This window comes from Sus scrofa, chromosome 17 (assembly GCF_000003025.6).
Source record: "Sus scrofa isolate TJ Tabasco breed Duroc chromosome 17, Sscrofa11.1, whole genome shotgun sequence".
In the NCBI taxonomy this organism is placed as follows: domain Eukaryota; kingdom Metazoa; phylum Chordata; class Mammalia; order Artiodactyla; family Suidae; genus Sus; species Sus scrofa.
Genome location: NC_010459.5, coordinates 33,782,073 through 33,790,162, shown reverse-complemented (window position 1 = coordinate 33,790,162; position 8,090 = coordinate 33,782,073).

Here is an 8,090-nt window from a genome sequence, read left to right as displayed (position 1 = left end):
AGCATACTTATAGTAAAACAATTTGGTATATGGTAGTATATATAAACAGTTCAATTCATCCTTACATGACTGTTGTCTCTAGAGAGGAGGGGACATCCACCTTTCTTGTACCCAGTACAGCCTCTTTGTCTCAGGTTTGTTTCCTTGGGAAATAGACTCTGAGGTGAAGATTTATTTGAGTTGATTTTTTAAATTTGTTTGTGTACCAATTGTAGATTTTTGGTTTGCAGTTATTCTAAAGTTTTGATATGAGTCTATATATATACAAGATTGTTTTAAGTTGTTGGTCTCTTAATTGCAAGTGCATCTCCAGTGTCCTGCATTTGTACCCTCCTCTTCTCACGATTTCTGATTTTGGTGGCATAATTGTGCATGGATGATTTCGTATCTTTACTGTACATATACCTTTACTGGTGAGCCTTGTCATTTGTGGTATTTTAGTTTCTGGTTGCTGCCTTTTCTTTTCTGCTCAGAGAAGTTCCTTTAGTATTTGTTGTAAAGCTGGTTTAATGTTGCTGAATTCTCTTAGCTTTTACTTATCTGTGAAGGTTTTGATTTCTCCTTCAAATCTGAAGGAGAGCCTTGCTGGGTAAAGTAATCTTGGTTGGAGGTTTTTTCCTTTCATCATGTTAAGTATATCCTGCCACTCCCTTATGGCCTGCAGCATTTCTGCTGAAAAACCTGCCAGTAACCTTATCAGGGTTTCCTTGTATGTTATCTGCTTCTTTTCCCTCGCTGCTTTCAATCTTTTCTCTTTGTCTTTAATTTTGGTCAGTTTGATTAATATGTGTCTCAGGATATTCCTTCTTGGGTTTATTTTATATGATACTCGTTGCACTTCCTGGATTTGAGTGAGGGGTTCCTTTCCCATGTTAGGGAAGTTTTTGGCTATTATTTCTTGGAATATTTTTTCTGTCCCCTTCTCTCTTTCTTCTCCTGCTGGCACTCCTATAATATGGATGTTGGTGCATTTAACATTGTCCCAGTGTTCTCTGAGACTCTCTTCATTTGTTTTCAATCTTTTTCCTCTTTTCTCTTCTGCATCTGTAATTTCCACTAATCTGTCCTCCACCTCACTTATTCGTTCTTCTGCCTCCTGTATTCTGCTATTAGCTGCTTCTAGTGAATTTTTTATTTCAGTTATTGTATTTTGCATCTCTTCTTGTTTAAGTTTTATATCTTGTATCTCTTTGCTCAGTATTTCCTGTAAGTTATCCAATCTTTGCCTCCAGTTTATTTCCAATGTTTTGCATCATCTTCAGCATCAACAGTCTAAAGTCTTTTTCCTGGAGGCTGAGAATCTCCTGATCACTTTGCTGTTTTACTGGGGTTTTTTCTTTCTCCCTCATCTGAGTTATAGTTCTCCGTCTTTTCATTTTTATAAGTTTTTGGTGTGGTGATCTTTTTACAGATAACAGAATTGTAGCCTCTCTTACTTCTGATGTCTGCCCCCCTTGTGGCTGATGTTGGTTTGGGGCGGGGGGGCAGGGGGCACTTGCTGTACGCTTCCTGATGGGAGGGACTGATGCCTGCCCACTGGTAGGTGGAGCTGATTCCTATCCCTCTGGTGTGGGACTTTGTCTCTGGGTGAGATTAGAGGTGGCTGTGTGCCTGGGGCGTCTTTAGGCAGCCTGTTTAATGATGGGCAGGGCTGTGATTCCACCTGGATTGTTTTTTGCCCTGGGGCTTCTCAGTACTCATGGGTGGGGCCAGCTTTTCCCAAAATTGCCACCTCCAGAGAAAGGCATGCTACTGAATGTTCCCAATCTGCCACCAAGAGCTTTGCTTCCAATGTCCTTCCTGCACAACAAGCCACATTCACCCCTGTTTTCCCAGGATGTCCTCCAAGAACTGCAGTCAGGTTTGACCCAGATTCCTATGGAGACTTTGCTTTGCCCTGGGACCCAGTGCACATGAAAGTCTGTGGTGCCTGTTAAGAATGGGGTCTCCATTTCTCCCAGGAGTTCCTGCACACGAGTCCCACTGGCCTTCAATGCCAGATGCTCCAGGGGCTCTTCCTTCCAGTGCCAGATCCCCACAAGTGGGAGTTTTATGTGGGGCTCAGAACTCTCACTCCTGTAGGTGAGTCTCTGTGAATCAGTTACTTTCCAGTCTGTGGGGCTTCCCACCCGGGAGGTATGGGGTTGCTTATATCACGTAATCAACCCTCCTAACTCTTGATGTGGCTTCCTCTTTGTCTTTTGGGGTAGGATATCTTTTTGAAGGTTTCCGGTCCATTTGGTTGAAGATTGCTCAGCATTTGGTTGTAAATTTTGTTGTTTTTAGGAGAGAAGTTGAGTCTTCCTATTCCATCATCTTAATCCCCCTCCAAGGTAAATTCTTGTAGGTAAATTTTTTTTTCTAGGTTGGTGAGATCAGCATTTTGACTCTATGTGTTGATTGAAGCCATCTGCTTCTGCTTCCACATGGGCTGCAGCTGATAAGCCCCAGAACTTTCCCTGCTGTGCACTTCAACAGCTTCTGAAGAATAAAGTCTTGGTACTTACTGGCTTTCAAATTCCACAGCATAAAATTTTGGAGGAATATGCTGCTACTTTTAGAGTATAGTGTGGCCCAGGGATTCTTATAATGCTGTTTAGCACTGTAAATGAGACAGACGATCCTTCAAATCATATTTAGAGTCTTTGATATCCAGTTACAGTGATCTCATTTTGCCCCAGTCTGTCTGGTTTTTCTTTTTTCTTTTCTAGAGTCATAATCTTTAGGATGAAACTTTTTAGAAGCACATTTCTTGCTGAAACTTGGCCTCTGTCCACTGGTGCTGAATAAAAATGCAGAGACAGAGTTTTGGGTGAAGGAGAAACAGATAGCTTTATTGCTTTGCCAGGCAAAGGCGGCCACAGCAGCTAATGCCTTAAAGACTGTGCCCCCCTGAGGTGAAGATTAACATGCTGTCTCTCAAGGGGTACTTTTAGAATCAGGAAGGGAGGAAGAGAAAGCAGGATTGGAGAGAAGAAGCTGAGCTGCAGTGGAGACCCAGTGAAAACCTCAGCTGGCCTCCCATGGTGCTCTTGTGCTGGAATGTTCCCTTAAGGGTTGTCCTGAGCTGGGGTGAGAGGGCTGGGCTTTTGTGTCACCATGTTGATGAGTCAATGGATGTGGCGTTTTACTGGGCATGACTTTGGGCAAGGTGAGTCTCCTCAACTGAGGTAGTTATAAGGAGGGCTGACAGGTAGGGGTCATTTTCTGCAGCTTAGTACATAGCAGCATCCTCCACACTCTTTGGAACATCTTCCACCTGGGAATCCTTGGGCTCAGGATATGTATTAACCTGCCCATGGTTAGGTCCTCAAAGCTGCCTGACCTCATCCAGATAACCCAGAGTTCTCTGACCCCACTTGGTCTGACCTGAGCCTTCCTATAGGAAAAGTTTAGGATGACTGTCATAGGGGGACTGAGAAGCAGCTTCCTCTGGGAACTCTGAGTGCCTAGGTTAGCAGTGAGCTCTGGCAGAAACAGGAAGGAAGAAAAGGAAACTTCAGACCTGTTAAGTGAGATAAAATGTGAGTATATTAACAGAAGTCTCCTCACCACACATTTCCTGACATTGTTCCCTAAGAGAGTGCCAGAGGATATGATCTTAAATTTTATCTAGTAGACTTTAAAAAAATAGTTTTAGATTTATAGAAAAATTGAGATAATACAGAGAGCTCCCATATACCCCTGCATACCAGTTTCCTGTTATTAGCATCTTACATCAGTGTGGCACCTTTGTTAACACCTAATGATCTGATATTGTTCCATGATTATCAGCTGAAGTCTATATTTCATTTTTGTCTCAGCTCAGACAGCTATAACAAAACTCTATGGCCTGGATGGCTTATAAACAACAAAAATTTACTTCTCCTGGTTCTGGAGGCTGGAAGTCTGAGATCAAGGGTGACAGTCTGGTCAGGTTCTGGGGAGAGCCCTCACCCAGGGTGCAGACTACTGGATTTCTCCTTGTATCTTTCATGGTGGAAGGAATGAGCTGGCTCTCCAGTCTCTTTCTATAAGGGCCCTGATCCTTATAAAAATGAGGGCCAAATGCCATGACCTAATCCCCTCTCAAAGACCCCTACCTTCAAATATCATCCTATGGGGGATTAAAATTCAGTGTGCAAATTTTGGAGAGACACAAGCCTGCAGTCCATAACGGACTTCCTTCGTTCTTACCTAATGTTCTCTTCTTTTCCAGGATCCCATGCAGGATACTATGTTACATTTACTAGTCACCTCTCTTTAGGCTCTGCTTCATTGTGACAGCCTCTCAGATTTCCTTTCTTGTGATGACCATGACAGTTTTGAGGAGCACTAGTCAGGAATATTGGAGAATGTCCTCTATTACAATTCGTGGGATGCTTTTCTCTTAGGGGCAGTAAGCCCATTCAAGAAGGCGGAGTCCTCATGACCCATCCATCTTCCAGGGCCACATGTTTTTTGTTTTGTTTTGTTTCTTTTGTTTTGCATGCAGAGGTTCCCAGGCTAGGGGTCAAATCAGAGCTACAGTTGCCGGCCTACACCACAGCCACAGCAACGCAGGAACCAAGTTGTGTCTGCAACCTATATTACAGCTTACAGCAACATCGGATCCTTAACCCAGTGAGGGAGGCCAGGGATCAAACCCGAAACCTCATGGTTCCTAGTCAGATTCATTTCCGCTGTGCCACGATGGGAACCCCCTCCTTTTTTTTCTGTTAACTAAAGTATAGTTGATTTACAATGTTGTGCCAGTTTCTTCTGTACAGAATATTTACTCGGTCATATATATATATATATATACTCAGTATATATATGAATATATATATATATACACACACACTCAGTATATATATGAATATATATATATATATACACACACACTCAGTATATATATGAATATATATATATATATACACACACACACATTCTTTTTTGGTACAGTCTTCCATCATGTTCTATCCCTAGAGATTGAATATAGTTCCCTGTGCTGTAGAGTAGGACCATTGCTTATCCATTCTAAATGTAATAGTTTGCATCTGTTCAGCCCAAACTCCCAGTTCATTCCACTCCCTCCCTCTCCCCCTTGGCAACCAGAAGTCTGTTCTCTGTTTACGAGTCTGTCTCTGTTTTGTAGATAGGTTCATTTGTCCCATATTTTATATTCCATGTACAAGTGATATTAGATGATATTTGCCTTACTGACTTCACTGAGTATGAAAATCTAGTTGCATCTGTGTTGCTACAAATGCCATTATTTTGCTCTTTTTTATACCTTCTAATACCATCACATTGAGTGTTAGGATTTTAACGTGAATTTGGGGGGGCATAAACATTAGATTATAGCACAATCCAGTAGTACTTTATTTCATTGCCCAAATTGTTCCAGTTTTAAGCATTGAGAGCTCCTTCAGTTGGTACCTACACTCCTTTGACATACTCCAGACTATGTCTGTTTTTTTTTTCTCTTATGATCTGTAAATGTGTAAGTTTTGAAAAGTTGTTTAAACATAAAGAAGAAAAAGTAGTCTTTAGAAAAATGACTTTAGAATTTAAAATCCAGGTGATGGATGAAAAAAAATTATTTAAAAGCTTTCTTTTTTTGCTTTTTTCGGGTCACGCCTGTGGCATATGGAGGTTCCCAGCTAGGGGTCAAATCGGAGCTACAGCAGCTGGCCTACACCACAGCAGCAGCAACACAGGATCCGAGCCACATCTGTGACCTACACCACAGCTCATGGCAACATGGGATCAGTGACCCACTGAGCAAGGCCAGGGATCAAACCTGCAACCTCATGGTTCCTAGTCAGATTTGTTTCCACTGCGCCATGACGGGAACTCAAATTTTTAAAATTTAAAAATTTTTTTGCCTTTATGGGGCCACACCCATGGCATATGGAAGCTCCAGGCTAGGGGTTGAATCAGAGCTATAGCTGCCAGCCTACCACAGCCACAGCAGTGAGGGATCTGAGCCATGTCTGTGGCCTACACCATAGCTCATGGCAATGCCGGATCCTTAACTCACTGAGCGAGGCCAGGGATTGAACCCACATTCTCATGGATACTAGTCAGGTATCCCACTGAGCCACAATGGGAGCTCCAAAAAAATTTATTTTGGTATCCAATATCTAGTAGATATTAATATCCTCAATGAAGTATTCACTTACTCATTTAAAAAGTGTAATGGCTTAGATGTGGCAGCCGCAGTTCTGGCGACTGAGGACTCAGATAGTCCCTTCACTGTTAGAACTGACATCCCATTTGAGGAAGAAACACATACAGGGAGTCCTCACTTTGCATGGTCCTGATATGCATGAATTTCAGTTAGTGTAGTTAAATAACATCACTTCCCCCACCACTTGATTCAAATTCCAGTTACTGCAGTTTACCACGAACAATTGCATAAAGTACAAACTCTGCTGCTAGTTCTCCTTCAGCCCACAAATCACCATGTAACAGATGCTCCTTACAATTAGTCGACAATCATGTCACCTGTTTCAAAATCTGTAGTAATTGGTCACTGTGGCTCTGTTACTCAGTTTAGGCACAGAGAGCAAAGCATGTAGTTGTGTTATCTCCTGTCTTGTAGTGATAAACTCATAAGACATTTACAACAATGAATGATTGCAAAAGGGAACTGGATACAGCGATGAAAGTGCAATGGAGAAAAGAAAAAGTGATGATGCTGGAAGTGACATTCACACTGAATGTAAATGGATTGTAGAAGAGATTGCTGCCTCTGGGAATGTTATACCGACACTGATAGAAAGATTCTAGATGTGCAGCCAGAGGGGCTTGGTGAAGGCAAACTTACCACATAATGAGGAAGGAGATGGTTAGGAAAAGTGTGAATATGTCCCAGAGGAAGTGACAACAGCAAATACTTCAAGTTAAAGGAAGTTTGTAACGATTTCACAACATTGCTGTATAGCACTGGGAACTCTATCTGGTTCTTCTGATGGAAGCATGATGGAGGATAATGTGAGAAAAAGAATGTAAATATGTATGTGTGACTGGGTCTCTTTGTTGTAGAAAATTGACAGAACACTATAAACCATCCATAATGGAAAAAGTAAAAATCATTTTAAAAAAGTTTTCACAATATTGAGAGTACAGGGAGTAAAATGTTGGAACCTTACCCAAACTTAGAAAGGAGTAGTATAATCCCCCAAGGCATATATATAAGATACTGGCTCTTATACAGTAAATTGTACAAGAAGAAGAAAGAAAACAGTTCATACTACTTTTGATAAGCTTTGCAGAGAAATAAACTCTTTATTCTCAATGTTTCAAGTGTGACAAATTATAATATACTAAATAAATACTAATTTTTACTGTTTTTTCACTTCCCTCTACATTTATAACCGACAGTAAGAGAGTCTCTGATGTTTAAACAATTTTTTGAAGGTCACAAAACAGTCATTATCCCACTGATTATTGAGGTCACTTTTCCAAGTTTCACTTTCCAGGTTATTTTAAGGCCCTGCTCTTCCATGCAAAGTGAGAATTGCCTACATGTAGTGTGTCAGACAGTAGTGAGTGCTCGGGAAACAAACTGCACAGGTTAAGAGGAGACGAAATGCCAAAATTGATATTTTATTTATTTTTATTTTATTTATTTTATTTTTTTGTCTTTTGTCTTTTTGTTGTTGTTGTTGTTGCTATTTCTTGGGCCGGAGCGGCATATGGAGGTTCCCAGGCTAGGGGTCGAATCGGAGCTGTAGCCACCGGCCTACGCCAGAGCCACAGCAACGCGGGATCCGAGCCGTGTCTGCAACCTACACCACAGCTCACGGCAACGCCGGATCTTTAACCCACTGAGCAAGGGCAGGGACCGAACCCGCAACCTCATGGTTCCTAGTCGGATTCGTTAACCACTGCGCCACGACGGGAACTCCCAAAATTGATATTTTATACATGGTGGAAGGTGCCTTTGACAAAGTGACAACTGAGCAGAGATTGGAAAGAGAAGTGAGTGACCAGGCAGACATGAGGGGCAAGGAAGTAGAGGAGTGAGAGGATTTGATTTATATTTCCAAAGACTCATGGAGGCTGAAACAGGAAATCTAGTCAGACACCTTGGCAATGGTGAAGGGAGAGATGAGGGTGGT